Source organism: Anser cygnoides, chromosome 6, assembly GCF_040182565.1.
Source record: "Anser cygnoides isolate HZ-2024a breed goose chromosome 6, Taihu_goose_T2T_genome, whole genome shotgun sequence".
Taxonomy (NCBI): Eukaryota; Metazoa; Chordata; class Aves; order Anseriformes; family Anatidae; genus Anser; species Anser cygnoides.
The window spans coordinates 33369107-33391208 of NC_089878.1; the positions used below are offsets into that span (position 1 = coordinate 33369107).

The following is a 22102-nucleotide window of genomic DNA, read 5'->3' on the forward strand; positions in this document are numbered from 1 at the left end:
GGAAAAGCAGAGGCTGACACTTTAAATTAGCTTAATTCCAGAATTTGGGAGTTCAGCAGTTTCCAAAGAAGAAAGGTATCAAGTTGAGTATGAGAAATACAGGTGTGTGAAATCAACCCTGATTTTGTCACAATTCTAATTTTGTGCACTTTAGTTAATATTTAATCTTTCTTTATATTGGTATCAAATACTCTTGTATTTAATTACAGATGCCTGAATTCTTTCTGCATGCTGTAGGTTTGATTGTTTTCTTTGTCTGAAATGTGTAATTGTGGTTTTAATTTTATTATGGGTGCCAATAGGCAGGGAATTAAGGTTAGATTTGATGGCAACAGTATTTGAAAGGAAACCCAAAATTATTGGTGCCAGAGAAATCTCCTCATATACGTTTTAGAATATAGAACATTGCAAGAGATTTTTTTTTTCAAATGTAGGACTGATTAAAAATATAATAATTTTTATGCCATGGAAACCTTCTTAGAAAAGGTGTAGAAATATTGTGAAATGCAATAATTTATTCCATGTTCCCCTTCTTCAGTAACGTACTGCATTTCGTTAGGGCAAAGAGGGATAATAGAAGCCTAAGGATTTTTTACGGGTGAAGCTCTCCCTTGATGAGGCCTGTGCAGGAAATTTCACATTAGTGTGCATTGGCAAATTCATCTTTGCCCCCAGGAGTCTATATCTGTCACTTCGGAAGATGGAAGAGTCGAACTCTTCTGACTGAAGAAATAACAAACTACAGAAAGGTTGGTGGCCAGCTGCCAGCAGCTGTCCAGGAACTCAAACTTTGTGGGAAAAACTCTAAGAGGTTAGATCTACTGGCTGGGCATCTTGTTGAACGAGTGTTTGCTTTTTAAGGCTGCCTGGTCGTTAGTCACCATTGCCATTTGTCCTGGGGAGGAGAATCATGAACATAGAAAAGTCAGAACCGCTGAGATAACCTGGCTGTTCACAGCACAGGGTGGCTCAGAGCCCTGCTGATGGGGTGAAAATTGTGTCATTTAGCTACAGAAAAGTTAAGTGCAAGGTTTAAGCCTATAAGAGATCTCAAGGAGATCAGAAAGGAAGAGAAGTGTCATTAACCTAGAGATGGTGGCATGGGTGTTCTGGCACACAGACACACACAGACACAAAAATGGGCATGGTTGCATTATAGATCTTCTCTTAATCACCTGCAAAGTCTGAAACACTTCAGACTGCCTAAACCATCTGTTCCTTCTGCCCACGCAGCTGCTTTTCTTCGTGATCCCTTCACCTCTGAGTAAGGCCCCCCTGCCAAAACAGATGACAGAATGTGCGTGCTGGTGTGGCATGCTGGTACACAGCTGTTTCTGGGGAACCTGTGAGCCTAGGCCATGCAAAGAAAATGCTGTGATGTATCTGGACTGGCAAACAAAATTACCTAGCAAAACTGAAAAACACGTTTTTACATATACTGTCCTTATCGTGCTTGAATAGCTTTATATTTTATGTAAGGCTTCCTTGTTACTGCAAACAAGTTTGCTCTGTAAATACCCATCTTATATTCACATATATATTATACATATATATCCTATATAAATATATATATCCAATTTCTCAGCAGGATTTCTTCAAAGAAACCCTAGAAAACCAAAATATCTTTTAACAGTATTTTTTCTTACATCTTCCAGTGAACAATAATAAAGACAAGAGTCTGTAGTTTACTTTCCTATTATGCACATTTTCAGATTTTATATCTCTGGAGTAATATAGTTTTTAGAAATGCCAGTGTTTTACCCTTCATTTTTAATTTCTTTCATATATGTCTGATGTGTTGGTAAGAGAGTAAGAAACTGAATAATAATGATATTTGATCTATTCCCATATGTGGAACCATACTTCAAATTTGCTTTTGGCTTAAAATATTTTTATAATATTCTGATGTTCCACATCATTTTAATATTTTATGTTAATGTCTTAAAGCCATTTTTTGGTTTTATAAAAAATACTTTTAGTTCACTTTTTTAACATCATAAACTGTGTTTATATCTTTCAAACACTCTAACAGTTCCCCGCTGTACTAAGATTGCTGAGGGACTGTTGATTTTTAATTGACATTTAAAGAATGTTCATTTATTTGTATTCCTTCTCAGTAGCAGCTTAGATGTTGAAATTTAATATTATGTGAATTGCTCAGAGTTGTAAAGAATGCTCTGCTGCTTTCTACCCCAACTTTTTCAAGATACAAGCCAATACTTGGTTAGGTCTGACCAAACCTAATCCTGAAACATAAAAGTATTTGCATAACTAGTGACTTCATGGGATGATTGTGCAGTGACAGGCAACTTGGAAAAACAAAACTGTGTATTGTCTACCCTTGCATTCTCTAAGGACAGCAAGACATCTGTTCCATTAGCAGGATGTTGACCTTGGATGCTCCCAAATGACTATACAACTGCTGATAGCTGCCTGTGTCTTAAGCACAATAATCCCATGATATAAACAAAGTGGCAACAAGTATACTTCTACCCTTCAGTAGATGCTGAGATTTTTCTCTGACATAACCGAGATACGTCATGCCTTAAGGAAAGTTGTCAAAGGTATATTTGGTATTGTACCTTACCAATATTTTAGGTATAGCAACCAAGAATGAACCTCTCTTCTAGACTTATTCATGGGCAAAAGTTCCAGAAGTTTTACTGGAATCTTATAAACCCAGGCTTTGGGATGCATTTTATGTTTACTCTGGTTCATGTTTTCCCTTAAAAACTGATGAATGAAGTTCTAGTCAAGAACTCATAAACAGATGGTAAGCTGCTGCAACTGTAAAGAGCTTTGAATTAGACTTATATTTAGCAAATAGAAAAACAAAGAATAATGTAAACAGGTTTAGATGAATTAATACAGCTATAAGGAGACTGCATTGAAAAATCATCATTGAAGAGCTAGAGGAGAAAGGGACAGGTTTCTGAAATTTAAAGAACAAAGAGAGGTAAAAAGAACGACTTGCAAAGATAGTTTCATTTTCCCCAATGGGTTTGACATAGAGCTCAGGAAATTAATGGGTATTATTTTCAACATCTTTAGTGAGATGTCTCGTGGAAGGAGAATTAGCAAGTGCTCGTTCTGTCTGTCTCTACTAAGGTGCACTGTAGGAATGGTGCAATTATTAATAGAAGAGGCACCAGTAGATGGTGCTCAAGAATATACAGACTTTTATTCTGATTCTGTAGGGCCAGTTAATCTGTGCACACAGTTGTGTGTGAGCAGCTTTCTGCATAACCTGCAGAGCGTCTTGAAAAGGGGCCAGATCTCAAGAGAAATCCTATATATTCTGTGCATCCTTTACATAATAAATAACGTCTGGAATCTTCTGGGTCATGATCTCCCCAAAAGAGGGTTCAGTGCAATTCTTTCTTCTTTTTGTCAGGTCTAAGATGAATCAGTAGCAAGTTATGATCGGTGTTGTCAAGTGATGCTGACAAGTTTGACAGTGAGGGCACTGCTGATTGCCCTTGAACCATATTTTTATCTAAAAAAATTGTATTGCTTGGCTTATTCATAGCATTCTTTTCTTAGTGAATTGTCAGTGTCAGAAAAGGTCTCTAGGTGTTGTAGGAGACATTTCTTGTGCTAAAATGCCTCTGCTCTCTCACTTCATTTTGACTGCGGATGTGATGGCAACAATCTGTCTGCAACAATCTCCTCAATATTCAAAAATATATAGAAAAAAAATAGTTAAATCTTACGCATTTTTAAAGCATTAGCTGTATTCTGCTATAGTTTGCATCGCAGTTTGGAAAGAGATTTGCTCTCTACCAAACTAGTGTTCCTGCTAAGGGACTGTCTAAGTAGGAGCACTGTCACAAGCAAATAAAAATAATAATAAAACAAATATTTTTCTTTTATTTAGAATTTAGTTTTTTTTATTTATTATTGTTTGCATTTATTATTTCCATAAAATGCATGGCATGCTGCTCTTTGCACAGAATTATCTTTTGGGATTTTTCATTTAATGCACTGCTTAGGTGATACCAAAGTGCTGAGACATATATGCATATTTAACATAAAGTCAGAAACTTCTACTGATGTTGGTTCTTTTTACAGTTGTCTTGTTTATGACCGCATAAAACCCTTGGACATTTCTTCTAGTACCAAATCATTAAAAAATTACCACACAAGTGCAACATTAACATTTCAGTGTGCATGCTGCTTGTTTTCTAAGAGTCTTCTCTGTTCTGTGACTTTCAATGTTTGACTTAAACTTTGTTACGCACACTAAGAAAGAGAACTTGTGAGTCCAAACAGAGACAAGCCCTGAGAGACCTTTTTCTTTGTTCATATTTGAGCTGTATTAATATTATATGAGTCAGTGGCAAAGGTGGTGGAATTTAGACCTTGCTAAAAAGCGCCTTTCCAGCCACAGTGAATTTGCACCACTAAATGCAGCCAATGTCTGACCACCTTCTCCTTTCCAGATGGACAAGCTGGTAGAGAATCAAGGGCAAGTAAAAAGGTACTTGAAAGGTCAGTCGGGGCAGTGTTGGTTTGCTGTTGCATTTGAGCAATGTGGTTGTTGGTTTCTGTGTCCCCAACGGTGCTGCAGACTCCCCCATTAGAACATGCCTGTGCAATTCTTGTCCCTCTTTGGCAGCTGAAAGCTCTCAGTCTATTGCAGCTTTTAGAGTACGAACTGTTTTTTCAGCTTGAGATTTTCAATCTGGAGATTTAAATTCAGATCCCAGACATCAGACCAGGATCACCTATACATAGGTGACTGGTAGTTGTACCTTTCATTTAAAAAATAAATCCAATAATCAGAACTGCCCAGACAATGAAAGGTAACTGTAGAAACTGGTGGTTTGTGGACAGAAGATATTCTCACAAAGGTCCAGTGAAACAGCCAGTTGCCTGCAACTCCTCAGTTCATCAGGGAAGGCAATGATTGGTTTGGAAAATAGCATTTGCTTTCCTCTGCTTTGGCTGTCACTAAGCTACTCCAAAGGTACAAACTGGATGGGAAACGTTGTTTTGGTACCCTAGTGATAGGGACAACTGGCAAGCCCAAGGGAGAAGTATCTGACTCTAGAATTTTCCATGATCAACTTTTCACCAAAATTGCATTTCTGGTGCTGGACTTGGTATCAATTATAACAAATAGGTTGCATGAAGTCCAATATATTTCCAGGGAAATGTACAAAATAATCTCAGAATCTATTGGAGAGACTTATTTTAATGCCAAGCATTTTATCAAAGAGTAAACAGAAACATCTGTGGGTTTTCAGAAACCTTAATGGCCTGCTATTTGAAATTATGTATTTTGAGGCATTCTCTGTCCAAACTTCTAATCTGAAAATGACTGTCTGTAATTTTGCATAAAGTGTTGTTATAAGAAATTTTCACACATCTCTTGCTGCTACAGCATGTGCAATAGGTTTTTTTTCTGTCATTAAGACTCTTTTTACTTGTTTTACCTTCAAGAGTCTTTTTTTTTTTTTTAGTCTGTGAATCTAAAAATGGATGATTCAAAGGTCATGTAATCTTTTCATGCCTCCTGAATGATAAAGGCAAAAAATATAGTTAGAAATGAAAAGTGTCTGTAGAAATAAATATTGAGCGCAGGCTAGATACAACCTCTCCTTCCATCAAATTTAGTGTTCCATAATATCAAGTACTCTTGTAAAAGTTGTATGTTGGGGGTGGATCCACATCTACTTTCCTTATACCATAAAACAGAAGATGTTTAGACACATCTTACATGTCTTCATTTTCCTGTAACAAGTGATAACCTGTGGTCAAAATCTCATCACATTAACTACTGAAATAGGGCATTTGTCTTGCTACTCAATCTTTTGCATTGGTTTTCTAGGAAAACCTTTCATCTATTTTGTGAGTTCTTTTAGGACAATAATGAGAAATTGCTTCCTTCTTGATCATCTCTAATTCATGTTTATTGGAGTGCTACCCTATTTTTAGGCAATATTCTGGCTGAATATCTGTACATAACCATGTGAAAAATATGTTGCTATGTAATATAGTTTGGCTGTGGTATTATATCTATTTCTTAATTTTTATTGACTAGTGGAATAATTTGTATTTTTTTTGTCTTTTGATGCAGATTTACAGTGAAAACTTATACTCAGTAAAATACGTTTTTGTGTAAACTGAACAACTAGAAGACACAGTTCTATGTATCAGTTTAATTTCACTGTCTTGGTAAATTTTGAAAAGTTGATACTTCTCCTCTGTGAAAGATAATCCATATTGGATGTTGCATATTTAATATACTCAGAGGTATAGACCAGATCTTATTTTTTAGATACACATCATATGTAGTAATGAGTCTTTGACACTGGAGTTTAAGAATAGGACTGGACAGAGTGAATTCAGCTGGATTTAAAGGCTGATCCTACTGACTATCAAGTGAGTATATATTCAAATGTTTATTTGCATAAATGTTAAAAAATCAAACCACTGCAGGGCGAGTCCTAACAGAGGCTAAGCATGTAGGAGCATAAGATTTTAAGCTGCTGGCCTGTCAGTTTGATAGGTCTGTTTTCTGACTGTTGTGTTCTCATTTCCTATTACAGAGAGACTTATCTGTCTGAATCCTCTCACTGTTTAAGCACCTGATTGTGCCCAACATATTTGACATTCATGTAATCCTTGTGAAATTTAAAGACCATGAGGAGTATGTAATTTACTGCAGGTCTTAGGTCTTTTAGGTGTTTGAGATCAGAGTTTAAATTACTTCTCTTAAGTCCTAGCCCCATAAGCCATCATGTAATGCAGTGCATCTTAGATCTTTTTAGTTTATGCTCCTTTCCATACTTCATTTCACAACTCTAATAATTTTCTGATTTTATTTCTTTACTAGTAAGATATGTCTCTCAGATAGAACAGTTCAGCGTTACACCATCATCTTTGCTCAATGAGCTTGCCCTTTCAAAAACAGAGCAGAAGAATTTTTCAAGTACCCATAAAATATAATTTTTTTTCTGTTTCACTCACATTTTCATTATACCAATCAAGTATATGCCATCAGGTCCAGAATGTTCTGGAATGTATCTTGCCATTGACAAGTGCTATCCTAAATTCTCTCCTCAAGTTTTAGACCTCTGGTTCAGATGGATATTTAATTGACACCCCTGTACACTTTTCAAACAATTTTTTCCCCACCTGTCGATTGGAAATATAGCAGGACTTTATTAGGCTCGGGGTTTGTGCTTACACTTGTATAAGTTAAATTGTAACTCCACCTGTAATGCTGCTTTTATGTTGGATAGGGATATTAACTATTCAAGCTAACCTGCTAGTCACACAGAAAGTAGAATCAAAAAAAAAAAAAAAAGATTAAAGAAGAATAAACTGGAAAAAAAAATATCTTTCAAAGAGAACCTGAAATTTAAGATGAAAGTTTTATCTGACTTCTTTTGATTATAACTTGTTCTGCTATGCTAAGGAACTTTATTCTTGTTTAAAATGAGGACTTGAGTCAGACCTTGCACTCTAATAATAACCATTCAGAACTAGGTTGGATGCTAGAAGATCTTGTAAGAATGGGTAGGCTTCAGAGGGTCCTTCCAGAATAAGAACAAATAATCACCTGTCCTTGTTGTAAAAGTAATAGCAGAGCTCAAATATTGGAGGCAAAGGCAGTGGTTGTTCTTTACTACCTGGAAAACATCTCTCTCCAGGGGTGAAAGGAAGAGTGAAGACAGATCATAAAGGTAAAACTCCTTCCCTAAACAAAAACTGGGTGCAACTCAAAGTAGTTGGAATAAAATATGCTGAATTTGAACTACTGAAAGTGTGACCTAAGGCACATGGAATTCAGTAGGAACCTTTTGGTTTATGTTATTAGATTTAGCACTGGAAGCTTGGAGCTACCCGATTGATACTGAAGACAGCAGAGGCAACCATATGAGAGTAGCCAGGGACCAATTCTTTTTTTTCTTTTCTGAAGTAGGAAAATTGCCTAATTCTAGCTGTCGGAACCAAAGTTTATTGAAATCAATAGTAGTCTTTCTAAGTGGTGAACAGCATAACAGCGACAAATATCAGCTGCGTTATGTACCTTGCTTCAGGTCCTTCTGGAATGAAAGCCACTAAAAATAGAAACAGAGATGCAGCAGAAGTTAGCCCAATGAGCACAGCCCAGTTTTATCATTGTAAAATTGCTTTCTCACCACTGGCAGAATTTGATTTCTTGTCTGTGCCAGAGGGACAAAAACAAACAACCAAGATCCTTTGTAATTTCCGGACTCTTTTGTATTTCTGAACTTAAGCCAAGGAACTGTTAGAAAGTGAATAATTTTCATGTTTCCTCTCAAAAATCTGATGCAGCAAAAAAAATTACCATATCCAGAAAAAAAAATAAAAAGCTAAAAAAATGTAAATATCAAAGTAGCCAACCTACTTTTTCTCCCGTGTTTATTTAAATCCCAAATACCAGCTGACACCAGCAGGTATATGAAAGACATCAGAAAGCTTCAAGAGCTTGAGCAAAACCTAGGTGAAAGACAGGACATGCAGGGGAAGCGATACATCATTTTACTCCATTAAGTTGACTTCACTAAGTTTGGCTCTACTAAAGAAAGTTGACAGAAATAAACAAAAGGAAACCCTTTAATATTGCAAAATATACAGCAGAGATTTATCAGGCTATCATCTTGCATGTATACAGCCACTTTGCACCAATATAGCCACAAACTTTACAGCCAATACAGCCACTTTACAAATACTGCTGTTGATTCTTATGCAGATGAGGCAATTTTATCAAAAAGTGTTTCAGCAATTTATGGTTTTCGAGGTTAATAAAGTTATTTTATTAATGGAAAAAAATTTCACCATGCTGGACTTCACCTATTGATTTTATGTGGTTCTGCACTGGCAGATTGCTAAAGGTTTGGGAGAGCTGATGCAGCAAAAAGAGACAGTCTCTCTTACAAAAATGTAATTATCTTACACTAAAACTGCAACTTATTTTAAAAATTAGTCTCCATTTAAAAAACAAGCCATAACTAAAACTGAAATGCCTGTCATGTTATTGGAAAATATGAAATTAAACTGCAGGAAAGAACGATGGATTATATCTAAAGCAAAGAGCCATGATACGATGATAAAAGTGCTTTGACAGAAAATTATGTGAATGAAAAAGAAACTTAAGTTAGACTGAAAGTGAATGTTTTCATCAACATAGAAATATAAGTGTGAAGCTCACATGAAACATGAAGATATTTGGTGCTCAGCTCCTCTTGGACCTGGGAAGATCTTTTCAGTTCTTCCTCAGGGGTATTTCTGGTTGAGTTGTCCTGGAATATATTCTCTCTTCTTTACTACTGGTTGATGCTGGTGTGTATAAATGTTTAGGTGTCTGGTGCTTACAATGTATTACTGACAGACAGCGTAGTACACTATAACATAGAATGTATGTGTACACATGGCATATATAGATGTGTGTATTTTGTTTTATCAATTAATATATAATATACATACACATGCAGACGTATGCTACATACATATAAATATACTTTTTGTGCAAAAAAAAAGTATTAATAGTATAACATACACAGTGTATTTGATATTCTTCTTTCCCATTGGTAGTTCAAATGTCCAAGGCTGTAGCCATGGTCCCTGCTTCTGCAGGAGCAACAGATGTGATGCTTTGGCATGATATCCCCGTGTTGCCAGTGTGTTTGAATCAACATTTCTTCCTGGACTTGGCTGTAATTTGAAGATCAGAGATCTACAGGTGCCCTTCACACAGTTTATACCTCTGCGTAAGATAGGCCTTGACTTAGAGATTTTAGAGGTAGGGAATTGGTAGATACTGTAGTAAACGGTGCAGCTTAGACAGTTGGGATGAAAAGGTAAGAGACTAACCCAGAGATATGTTACTATCTTAAAATAATGGTTTCTTAATTAGACCACTGTTAGCAACTGCCTGTTTTCTCTAACCCCATAGTAACATAAACACTGCTTAATTCCAGAACTGTGTTACCATCTCAATCCTACCAAAGTCAGATCCCTTTTAATCTTCTGTCTTGGAGGTGTTTAATCCTTCAGCTTTATTTCCAGTTGATGTATGACTTTGAAAAGCTTCAACAAAATCAAAGGATAGCTAAATCACTTAGTTTTAGTCATTGATTAGTTTCACTCGTTAATAAAGAGGAGTAAAAAAAAAAATAGCAAGAGGTCTGGTTTTCTTTTCTACTCATCAGTTAAAGTGCCAGAGTTCTTGCTAAATTAGATATTCACGTACAGGTCTATGTGACTGCAAGAATGGTAATGATTACCTATGTAGACCAGCGGCAAAAAGAAAGACCTGGGAGTCCTATGGATAAAAGAAAAGAAATTCATATTTGCTATATATGTATAATATATATGTTATAATATATTTTTTATATGTTATGGTCCTGTAGGGCATGCAGGAGCCAGGCAGCCTCTGAACTGTGATGTTGAAAACCTGTTTCTTACCAGCTTTAAGCTCACTGACATGTTCCTTTCTTTCAAGTAGCAATGAAAACGGGAATTCTTTGTGCATACTGAGTGTGCATCCCCTTTCAACAGTAAAAGTGCTTTGCTTCTATATAAGGCTTGCAGCTACAGCTCATGCCAGTGCTCTGTTGTTTAACCTCATTGAGGTGCTTCCTGGTCCATCCAACACTTGGACTGGAGCACCTCTGTCAGAGGAATTGCTCAGAGGTTAGGGAAAGGGCAAAGCACATCAGCTTCACCTTGGCAGTAGGTGTTCCTTGGCTGAAGAAAGAAGGTTGAGCCTATTTGTAAGCTGTTTACTTTTTGTCTGCAAGCCCCAAAAGCTTATTTTTGGAAGCCTTTGTAAAGGTTAAGAAGTCTGGAGAAGTATGTCCCCATGACCCCAGAGAGAGACTTTCTTACATTTTTCTTCAAGTAAAGATCCTATTCTAGGAGCTTAAAGAAGTGAAGACTTTCCCCTTGGGCTGGCTAGGATGAGTCTGGGAATAAATGATTTAGGAATGCCTGGGAATGAACTAGGTTGTAAACATCTCTGTGGTGTTTCAGGTTTCTTCTCCTCCTTGAGAACATAGGCTAAATGGACCTGAATAAAATGCAACTTCTTACACTGTGCTATGTTAGTAAGACATTGAAGAGGCACACTGCTTTGTTTCAGGAATGCATTAACTATAAATTAAATTGTTCTCTACATTTTTTCCTCTGTGCATCTCAGTAACGAGATACACTGGCTGAACTGTCTGGTATTTGTTGTTAGGCATTTTATAGACTGAGAAGGTAAAGGAAGATAGAGAAAATGTTTAAGAGGAAAGGAAACCTGTTCTAGTATTTGTCAGATGCCCAAGTATGGAGTACAGTAAAAAGCACAATAGGAATTAAATCTTAGATGTAAAAGGTTTAGATTCAGATGAAGTCTGTGAATCATGTTTCTACTGAAGTTCATCTTCATATACAGTTAATATGTGAAAGCAGAATTTTCTGGGCTATACTATTACAATTAAAATTGATTTATGGACAGAGAGCCTTCAGAGTAATATCCTGGTGCAGCTTTAGAGCCAAAGGTCTTGCCGCCAACAAATAGCAGAATGCTTCTAGTATATTAATGATAAAGTGTAAATCAGATACCAAAAATATGATTGCCCATTTCACTCTGAAGTTTGAATGCAACACAGAGATGTCCACACACCCCCACAAAAGAAGCCCTGAAGAAGAACAGAAAATATAATATTCTCAGGATAGAGGCATTTATTAAGGCATCTGTAGTTTAAATTTATCATAAAGTCTACTGTCCAAAAGGCTGAAAGAACCTTGGTTTTCTCTATGGGGGTCATTCAGCAGAGAAACTTCTGTGCATCTTTTGTGCTCGATCGGGTAAGCCTCATCTCACATACAAACACACATCCAATCATCAATTGTTAAAGCACTGAGAATTTCTACAGGTCATATCAAATTAATATATTCATCTTAAAAAGTGAGACAGTACAGGTAAATAACTAAACCCAATTTTAATACTTTAGGAAAATTTATTGCTTTAAATCTATATTTCAGAGCTGAAAAAGTCGGCTATGTTCTGATTTGATTTTTATTTTAAATGAATGCTTAATACCTAAAGTTTTCACTGTGAATTGTATGCACTCAACATGTTTTAAAATTGAGTGAGAATTATTTAAATGTCTTTTAAGTTTAAGGATTGTGGTACATAAATGTTTTTTTATAATCCAAGCCCAGGGATTCAACCCTCTGAAGAACATTGATTCCCGAGGCTTGTGGGCTTTATCACCAAGGGGAATTCCAGCCCCCCTACATGTATGGGGATGGATGGACACCCATCTAAGCTGTGCAGTATGCAATAACTGGAAGAGAACAGAATATCTAGCACAGACTGAAGAGATGCTTTCCACCTGTCATTTGGAACTAAATAATACGCAGAAATTCTGTTAATTTCACAAAATATATCTATCAGTTGTCCTACCTCATTCTTTTACCCCCATGTCACAGAAACATATTCAAAAGAGGCAATTTGAGGTCACATCTGCTTTTCACAAAAAATGTGTGAACCACTGGTCTGCCAGAAGTAGTGATGTCTCAAACTCTCCTTTGAAGCCATTGCAGTTAGGAGAGGATGAATTAGTATTCCTGGAGATCTGTGGTAAAATGATGTAGTGGTCAAAGCATCCTCCAGAAATAGAAAAGAAGGAAAAAAGGGAACCTTTCAGTTCTTTTGTCGTTGTTTGATTGTCTGAATGTTCATGTTTTTTTACAAGGTGAAATAGCTCACTGTCTTATAACATAAGGGATGGAAAAAGCCCAAGGCATTTGATGTGCCTGAATAATTTTGTAGTATTTTTGTATTCACCTGATATTTAGAAGAAGACCTATCTATTTATATTATGTACTTTGGCTACTTATTGCTTAGCACCTATTAGATAAATGCTTGGATGTTATTTCCATCATTTGTGGTTGTTTATTTTTCTGCAGAAGATCTGCATTGGGTCCACACAAGGTTCCTGTTCATGTGTATACAATATGTATTTCATTGTAATTCCCTGACAAGCTATTGATAGGTGACAGACAAGTGCACATTCTTCACCACTGCATCTGTCACCTTTTCCCTTCTTGATTTATTTTTTCCTGTCTCCCCTCTATGGTTGAGTAAACTGATGGCTAGAAACAAGGAACAGGTAGAAGAGTTCCTCTTTTTTCATTATCTGTATTTATTCTGTGATACAAAGTATTTCCTGAAAAGTATAAAATAACATCTGAAGAAGATATTTTTAAAGTACTGATTTAAAATTTCTGTCATTACCAACTAAGGAAATGTATTAGATGTTTTCCTGGCTGTAGTTTTGGAGGAAACGTTCTCCAATGAGTGAAGTAAAGGAGAGGACAGAAATGGCAATAATATTGGTGCTTGCCTCAAGTAACTGCCTGTTGACAGCAGGCAGTAATTAACAAAATTAACTATGTGTTTTATGCATTTTTAAGTAAACACATAGAATATTAGTTACACTGAAAATTGCTCTCATGTTTGTGTGACTGGGAGAAGGACCACAGGGGTTTCACCAAAGACCCGTTTGGCCAAGGACACAGCTTTTTCACTTGGCAGCAAATATGTGCTGAAGGGAAATCAGAAACAGAGGCTGCATAGAGAAATCTTTCTTCCCAGCATGCTGCCCTGGCTTGCAGAACAGTGTGTAAGCTTGGGGGGAAGGAAAGAGAAATTGATACTAAACACTGGCTCATCCTTAACATTTCTAGCGATTACATTCAGGATCCCTAGTTATTAGACTTAGGATCAGCTTCAGGATCCCTATTTTGTTTTTGTTTCAGCCTTTTGGATTTAATTTCTCCTAAAATTTTGTGTTGGAATCCTATGCATCTTGGCTTCTGTCTTTTTAAGTTCTTTCCTAGATACAGATTCTCAGCTGTAAAAATAACAGTTCAGAAGGTTTGTGCCTTGATGACAGAACCAGATTCATCTCCAATACATGATTTAAATTACACAAGTTGATTTTCTCATCCTGTTTCATTCCACCAGGCTTAGAGCAGAATAAACAGACGCTGTCCCCAAAATGCAACTGTAAAAAGGGTGGAGGGGAGATATATCCCCTTCCATCATCTCTTATTGCATTGTCAGGATGTAGGAGAAAAACCTTTCAAGGTGTCAGTGAGTGCAGAACATCAGGAGATCATTGTGCATTTTGAAGTCTTAGTCTCAAATATTGCCCTTAGGGTTAGCTGTTCCTTTATTAGTGGTTTGTGTTTTAGAAAGCTATAGATAAAAGTATTGTATGAGGTGGACACTGGTCAGTGGTGAATGAATAATTTATTTTTTTTCCTCCTTTCTCTACGGCACTTGATAACAACTAGATGTCCACACAGACAAACTGTCACCTTCCCACCTTGTAGTCACCTTCTTCCTTCTCTCAGTCTGCAGGTATCACAACCTCCCTCTGCTGCCTGCATTGATTTTGCTGTCCTCACCTATGAAATTTGAGATTCTCATTAACTCTGACATTGCTGTATTTTGGGGCATGGGGCATTTTTTTTTTTCCTAGTGGGCTTACTGAGAGTCTAATAACATTGACTGATTTTTCAGAGGATTCAAGAAAGAAACATGCTCCATTCATAGTGGTATAATGAATTTATGTAATTGATTTGGTGTGGTCAAAATATGTTTGAAAGGTCAGGAGGATAACACCAGGAACATGTGTGAAATAGTTGTTTTTAAAGGCAATATGGTGTTGCTTTGGTGACAGTCTATTGCATTCAGGACAAGCTGTTTGAATTCTACAACTTCAGCATAGATTACTAATATGATTTTGTAGGCCTGGGCAATAGCAAAGAAAAAAGAGAATTTTATACAAAGGCAGAGTTGTTTTTTTATAAAGTTAGTATGAATTAGGAATGTTTTTAAATGTTATAGACCATCATCATTTGGATTGATTGCTGCCATTTTCAGCAAATCTTCAAAACAAGGGGTGTAGATGTAGATTTAAGTTTTCCCTGATGGTGGTTTGTTAGCGTTTGAAAAGAAAAAGAAAACTCCAAACTGCCAGTGATGATCTTCAGAGACTCGAGCTCCTTGAACCCTGCTGATGGAGCAGAATAGTGCCAGCTGCCTCTTTCCTGTTCAGTGAGAACTCCCTGCTGGTGCATTGCTGCTGCTGTGTTGTTGCCTGACGCAGCCCGGGACAGCAGGGAGATGGCGGACACCTTCTTCACAATAGTCCAGTTTTCCTTTTATAGAAAGCAACACACATCAGCAGGAAAATTAAAAGGGAGATAGGTTTTTGAACACAAAGTTTAAATGCTGAGTTAATTATACTGGTTGAGAGTTTTATGTCATTTTTCCCCCCATGATGGAAAAGACACTTGTTTGAAGTCTATACTGCTTGAAGCATGAGCCATTCTTTTTCCATCTACAGCTCCCATGGTGTAAAGCGTAGGACCCCCACACCAGCTCTCAGGTCTCGTGGTAATCAGCAGCTGTATTTGCACCATCATGTTATGTGAAAATATAACTACTCAGCAGGGGAAAGGCATCTTCCTGGGACTATGTCTGAAGTCACCGCACAGAGCACAAACTGACTGCTGGCTGAGAAAAGGCTTAATGATAACTGCCACAGCTGAGCAGACTTGGCTGTTCAAATAAGAGAGCAGCTATTTTGTCCTGATTATTCTCATCACCTTTCTTTTCAGAGGGTTCACCACAGAAAGACCATGGTGACAGTGCGAGGCTACGAGTTCAGGTCCTCTTCTTCCTTTTCAGATACAAGAGCTTTGCAAAAGTCACAGGTTCAGAGGTTTAGAGATCTGAGATTTTCTACATTTATATGTATATATATATACACACACACCTCAGATTGAATGAGGAACTGCAGCTGAAAGTGATAAGACATTAAATAAAATGAGAAATCAGGCAGGGACAGGATCATGGCAATAAATGGAGTCCTGGAGCTCTCTGCAGTGTCCTCCCTGACTGGTACCTGTTTGCTTCAGACAGCATTGCCTCCTCCACACTCAGTGTGCTGGGAAGCAAAGCCTGAAAATCATAAGACAGAGAAAAGGGGAACCAGTTTGGGCTGTGTTTTGAGCAAACCTGGGCCAAATTTGAATGTCCTGTACCCTGCAACCCCATAAAAGTGGCCTGTACAATGCAGGCTGATCTGTGCAAAGGGTGAAGATTCAGTCTCTTGAAAGATTTTGTAATTTTGTTGATGCCTTTTTCTTTAAGCAGAGAAATACAAATTCTAAAATGCTTTGCAGAAGGTTATTTTCATTTGGCTTACTCTAAAGGAAAACAGAAAGGCTCAGATTTTATTTGAGTGTGTAATTTTAGCAGTCAGAATCAAGAGACAGCTCAATATGAAATCCTTATGTGACATCACTATCTGAAAAATAAATTAATACATTTACACAAATAAAAGATATGGGTTATATTTGGGGATATAAGAAGTGGTACAGTGCATGCATTTTAGGGACTGTTTTTACCTGATTATCCAGCATTGCAAAGACAGATGAAGCAATACCATGTATACTCCTAGTATCAACATATTTTATAAGCTGCTGAAACACATTGGTACAGAAAGAATCACAGATGTGATTTTAGGAGCTGAAAAGATATATTGCTGTGGAAGACTTAAAGAATTCAAATCTGTTTAGCATCTCAGGAACATAGAACATGATTTTATTGCCGTTTGTAAGTATTTTCATGTGGAGAAAATAGTGGATATAAAAAGAACCTTTAATCTCAACCAAGAAAAGTAGGATGAGAGTCATGCCTGGAAGCTGAACTAGAGAAATTCAAATGAGAACTTGTGCAAATGGTTTTAACTGTGAACATGATTAACCTGTGGAATATAGAAAACAGCAACGAAAATAGTAGATTGTCAATCTCTTGATACCTGAAATGAAGACTGGTGCTTTAGGAGAGAGATGGTTATGCTTTATTGAGCTTAATAGAGGAGTAACTGGATGTAATAGCCTGTGGTATACTGGAGATTGAATTTGATGATCTAATGGTTCTCCTGGCCTTAAAGTTTATGAATCCCCTGAAAATCCATGCAGACCAAATCAGGAAAGTGAAAGGTTTACTTCAGCTCCCGAATGCTGCTGTTGATAAAATGTGTTCAGCTCTGTTCTCTGCACAAATGGAGTGGCTAAGGCCATGCCAGCCTGGCTGGATAGCAGAAATATTCACATCCTCATATTTGATCATCTTTTCTTGGGAAACACGTCCTGACTAATAGAAAATCCGTATCAAGAGCATGGGCAGAGGAGTGCTTACTGGGCTCGTTTGTTTATGAAAATGCTTATATGACATTGCTTTCTGAAGAGAAATACACTGGTAAATAGTTGTGTGAAGTAAAATGTACTGATTGCCCTATTTGCTGATCAGTGTGGCTTGGATAGTAGACTTTCTTTCAAGCCTAACATGTTTATTGTCATACCTGTGGGTTTATATCTAGTTTTGGGTCAGTATCACTTCACTGTTAGGGCTGGCATTGAGCATGGAGATGACCCCAAGTCTATATTTACCCCTTTCGAATCCTTCTGTAGCAGGGATTTCCAAGGGTGTGACACAGAAGGGGCCGATAGCTATTATTTGCTGGTATACTATAAAGCATGTTCTATTTTATGTTGTTGCTTTGTTGATTAGGCAAGTTTTTAAGATTTGTGCCCTCCCGAAGCATGAAAAGCCCTATATGATTTGCCTGTCACAGTTCAATCTGGCTACTTTATTTAACATTATTTTGTGGGAGGGAACAGCAAGACCGAGCAACAGAGAAGTATTTCAGACTCCACAGTGATCTCACAGATGGGCTAGAAGTCAGATGAATTTAACTAGCCAAATCTTTAGGTATTCCACTCACCAAATGAACAGTTATGGGTAGCCCATTTAGTCCTGCTTTCAGTTTCTTAAACATTTTTGTGACGCCTCTAGCATTTTAAGGCTCAGTTGAATTTCTCAAACTCCAGTGCCAGCTCTTGAACTCCACATTGATTTTCCTTAAGAGTGTCCTCAAATAAAACATATAAAATAGTCCCATGTCTGAAATTCATGTTCCTGGCAGACACGGTTCTTATGATATATTGCAACAATACATCAGAGAAAATCAGCCCTGGTGATCTATTACAGGGATGTTATACATCCTTGTAGAAGAAATGAACAGGAACTCTAAACTGAGAACTTGAACAGCTTTTTGAAGTTATCTTCTGGCAAAGATACTAACATCTATTGTGTTTGTCAAATGTAAAATTTAACTCTTTGTGTGCTGTTGGCACATTTATTAGTGCTTGTTAAATGTGACTGCTTTCTACCTGAAGGAATGAAATAAAAATCTTCAAGATTTTTAAAAGGAGAAGAGATTGCCTGAGATATCTTTTGTAATTAAGGGATAAATACATCTTGTTTTGAATGGGCTTTGCATTCAGAAATACAAGTGTAAATTAAAAAAAAATCTCTCTGATGCCATCCTAATCAGAAAAGAACAAATACAATGTATCCCATCAAAGCCCTGATAAAAAATTAACCATTAATATCTGAAAATTGTAGGATAATCAAGAAAAGGTTTTGCAGTTTATTACATTTTTTTCAATAGAGGATTGAGACCTGTAATTTGTTATTTCTCCTTTGTGCTCAGCAGTACCAGAAATATTTCTTCTTAGTGATGTTTTATTCAGACCTCTATTAGTGAGAGTCTGGAGTGTGTCGTTCCCTTGAAGCCACCTTCCTTCAATGATTTTAGCTTTTTTATTTTGTGTTCCACTAATTAACTTGAAAAGTCTTGAGCTTTGCCTTAGTGTCCTGAAAATCCATATTGTCTCCCAGCTTGCTTCCTTGACTTACTTCATCTGGGTTTGGGAGGTACTTCTGTGATTGTTTGTGTTGTTGCCATCGCTGGTCCAGCCTTTTCAGTTTGCATTCTTGGATGCTAGTAAACAACCAAGGATATCCCTAAATTTCACTAATTCACATTGCCTGAAATTTCCGCACTGCAGTCATTACTGAAGGTTTTTTTTACCTGAACCATTGTGTCAAAATTGTATCAGTTATGCCTGTGAACAAGAAAGGTGCTATAACAGTTAAATTCTTACCTTTAGGCCTCTGCCTCCACTTATTTTATAAGTGATTTTCCTGAATCATCTATGAAACCACATTTCCTTTTGAGACATCTTTTATATGGACAGATTTTGTACAGTTTGCTTTCCATCTGGAGCTTAGCTGTGCTTCTTTCAGGCCAAAGATGTGACTGTTGGTGCTCCATATCCCTGGTAGTTGCTCTGGCTTACTGCTGAGCAAAAGTTATCTCTTCCCAATTTTGACCAGACGTCGTACAACAGAGCCAAGAAAACATTTGTGAATATAAGCTTCACTGAAAGTTGTATGCTTTGGTATTATTCTGAATTACTCAATCAACCCTTTTGTAAAGAAAATGTTCTGCCAGTGCTGTTTGAAGACATTTTGGCCAGTGCTCTGGATTATTTGACCTGCCAGCACAGCCATATTGCACAGGAAATGTATGAAGCTGGGAATGAGATCAAGGCAAAACTCTAGGTCTGGTCTTCTCTGTATCTTAGGGCTGTTTTTCTTCTATAATGATTTTTAAGCCCATTTCCCAAATTCAATAATAACCAGGCAAAGACAAGCATTAAAGTAGCAATGATAAAGAGCTTTACAATAAGCTTTACTTAACTTTCCAATTGTTATTCATCTGCTTTCATGATGCCTAGCACTGAAATGCTGGAATATTTTGTCCTTTGAGCAATGTTTATTCATAGTAAACATTTCCGGCTCCCTGTGATATTATTAGTTTCCTGCCCCTCAGATTTCTTCATACTTTTTGCCTCTTTCAAAAAAAAAATAGGAGGTGACAACTAAGGATAATATGCCTCTCTGTTTTTTTTAAATTTTATTTTTCCCTCAAAGCCCTGTTGCCTGGTTGTCTTCTAACCTCTCTGTCCATTCTGGTACAAAGTATTGAACAGTCTGGTAAGGTTTAGGTAAACTGTTTCAATTTGGCTCTTTCAAACCATCTCTCATTCTGTCATGACTTACAGTTTTGATAGAACAAAACTTTGAGTGATATCATTTTAACATTCCCCCACTTTTTTTTTTTTAAACAAAGTTCTTAATCATTTTTAAACAGCTTCAGAAAGATTTCTTTTATCTTTTTGATAATGCTGGATGTTGATTTTTTTTTCTCTCATTTGGAGACAATCATTTTATATCTTCAAAAATGATGAGAAATAAGAAGTCTTAATTAGTGTGTCGTGGGTGGAAAAAGGAATGAGGAATAATATACATTCACTTATGTCAAAGAAGCAATGATATGATTTATTGATAACAAAGCTTATGCAACTTAACAAAGATTAAATGATGGCAAGGTACACCTGATTATACTTAGAAGATACACTTAATTATGCACTATATAAAAGACACTATATACTACTCAAAGACACTAAAAGAAAGACATTATACACTACACAAATACTACATAAGACATTGGGTTAGGCAATATTACATCAATCCGCTCCTAGTCCCAGACTTGGTCAACACGTTACATCTAAAGTATTGTATGCATTTCACAAATCCTTTATGCTAATTAGCTAAGATTATAAAGTGTGATCACAAAGCACCATTACAATGTGTTAGCATGCTGTTACTTTCCCAATCTGCTTTCTGACTATCTGTATTGATAAGGGTTCTCCAAATCTGCAGAAGTAACCTTGGGAGGTTTTCATGCCCAAAGGAAGGTCCCGGTGTGCATCCCACTGCTGTGTCAGGAAAGCTCAATGGGCCTTTGGGTTGCTCACTATTATGGGGTAAAGTGATTGACTCATGGTCACATTGAATACAGACATTAGTTTTCTTCCAAATTTGGTTTGAATTGTGCTTTCTTTCAAATCTAGCTAGCACTGTGTGTGTGTGAGGGGGGTGGGGCGCGGAGTGCATTGCATACATCATGACTGCCAGTTATGGTTATCTTCTTAGGCCAGATGCCCTGCTTAAGCTTGGGGGTCGGGGTGGGAGTACACTACCACTTTATATCTGGAAGATATGTACTAAGTCAAATTTGAAAGTCCCTCCAAATTGGTGAAGTCATAGTACTCACAGTTCTCAGAGGTTAGAAATCATGTTCTCATATTGACGTTCTCTTATTTCAGAAAATTTCTAATAATGATTTTTTTTCTTTTTTTGAAAGGAGGGAGAATAAGTACATCTTCACTTAACATGGGACACAGTATATAAGCATGTGCATGAAGCAGCTGAAAAATAATCGAATGTATCTGCTACAATAATACAGTTTATTAAAGATGGGGATCTAAGATGCTCATTTCAATTTACTTGCTTAGATACATATACAATACAAAAAAAGTTGTAATTAGTGAGTGAAAGGTATTTCTTCACTACCCTTAAGTATTTAACTATTTCTTTTTTATAAGAAATAAAGTTTCAGTGTCATTACTTGTCCATATAAAATTGCTGATAATTAGAACTGGGTCCAAGTTGTTGTTGTTGAGTTTATTTATTTGTTTTAGTTATAGTTATTTTGGTTAATGACTCAAAAATAATTTATGTCTGGTTTTGTGGTGAAGCCAGAACTTTTTTTCGGAACTTTAAATAAGGAAAAAAAATAACTGTTTTCATTCATCCTAATGTGAAACATTTAATTTTCATGTCAAGTGTCTTTGTTCCACTTAATTATTTTTGTAATTGTAAGACATTTTCAAAACAAGTGTTACTCCAAGTCACATGAAATTATTTCTTTTGTATTCATAGACCCAACGTTTTTTCAGGGGCTCCAGACCTCTACTATGTACTGTCTTTGCTTGTTGCTAGAAAAAGCAACAAGAATCATCTTCGTCACTATGTAATTTTGGCCAAAAAACCACCCTTGTTTGTTTTTAATGTATTTTAATGTATTTTGTATCCAACCAATTTCTGATTATTTATTTATTTATTTTCTGGTGCCTTTTTTTCTTTATACAGAGTTGAAGCAAGAAACCAAATGCATTTTGACTCACAGAACTGAAAGTAGCATGAGAGCTTAAACTGTCCATTCACTCTTTAATCATATTACTCTTTAATTCAATGTACTCAGTCTAAATTTTATGTGGTTTATTCCCCCCACCC

At 36.6% G+C, this 22102-nt stretch overlaps 1 long non-coding RNA gene across 1 annotated transcript in view; it reads left to right on the forward strand.

The window, feature by feature from the left end:
* LOC106039294 (uncharacterized) overlaps positions 1-22102 on the forward strand; it is a 302419-nt gene that overhangs the window by 165920 nt on the left and 114397 nt on the right. The gene's annotated exons all lie outside the window — the stretch shown is intronic.